Here is a 1,136-nt window from a genome sequence, read left to right on the forward strand (position 1 = left end):
TTCAGCTACCTCAGGCGGCAGAGCATAAATCTAAAGGTGTGAAATCGAGCGCCACGCTCGGTACATTCATTTTACAGCTTAGTTTTCCTAGTTGGATCCCAGCTCTCCATTCCGCTGGCAATGTCACCAGCCAAAACATGCTCTCTCTTGCTCTCTATCTCTCACTCTCTCTCTGTCTCTCTCTCTGTCCCTCACCCCCTGTCTCTGGTGCTCTCTCTTTCTCTCTCTCTCTCTCTCTCGCTATCTCTTTCTCTCTGTTTCCTGTTTCTGAGTGAAAACTGCCCCCGCTTCACTGGAAATGCTAGAGACAAGTTTGTAAGTGTACCCGAATGTAAAATGCAAGGTATCCCCTTCAAGGGTGCAGGTTCCACTCCAAAACTGCACCAAGCAGAATGTTCAGAGTCGCAAAATGAGAATGATTACTTCACCACGCTGCCCCCACTACCCCCGATATCCGCAGCTTCCCTTACACTCAACACCTGGTCCCGAAGAAGGGTTACACCCGAAACGTCGACGTCTCCACCTCCTGATGCAGCCTGCTTTAGTGTGTTCTTCCAGCCTCTTGCCTGTCTATTTTCTATTCCATCTTCTGTCGTTTTTGTTTTATTTTATCTAACGGAATTAGAATGGCCGCTTCCTGAGGGGGACTAACAGTGACGGCTGCATCCCAAATGGAGCTGAACTAGAATTAACTGATTCAGAAGGTTCCGATTCAAAGCTACGGTAACTCCCCCCGAACGTGACGCAGTTCACATGGAAAGAAGTCTTCTTTTGTGACTGTGTGGGTTGACACAATGAACGGTTTATTCTCCGAGACGGAAGGACAGGATTACGAGGTTTCAGTGTGAGGCAGAAGTGACCTGAGGATCGGGGAAATCAAACATTCCACAGCAGAGAGAGCTGATTGATCCACAAACCCTCTCCCATCTTCTGTTTCTGAAACAAAACCCGAAATTGCTGTAAATTCCCAGCAGGCCTGGCAGCATCAGGGAAAGGAAAGCAGAGTTAACATTTGGGGTCCAGTGATGCTTGTGATTTCACATCCATCTCCCTCTGCCTTTCAGCACCCTCCAATTTTGGTTGAATCTCTTGTGTCTGACACCTTCACACTGAGCTTCTCTTTCATTATTTCCGTT

The sequence above is a fragment of the Chiloscyllium plagiosum genome, unplaced genomic scaffold (genome assembly GCF_037043375.1).
Source record: "Chiloscyllium plagiosum isolate Xiang-an unplaced genomic scaffold, Cpla_swu_hap1 HiC_scaffold_29, whole genome shotgun sequence".
Lineage (NCBI taxonomy): Eukaryota > Metazoa > Chordata > Chondrichthyes > Orectolobiformes > Hemiscylliidae > Chiloscyllium > Chiloscyllium plagiosum.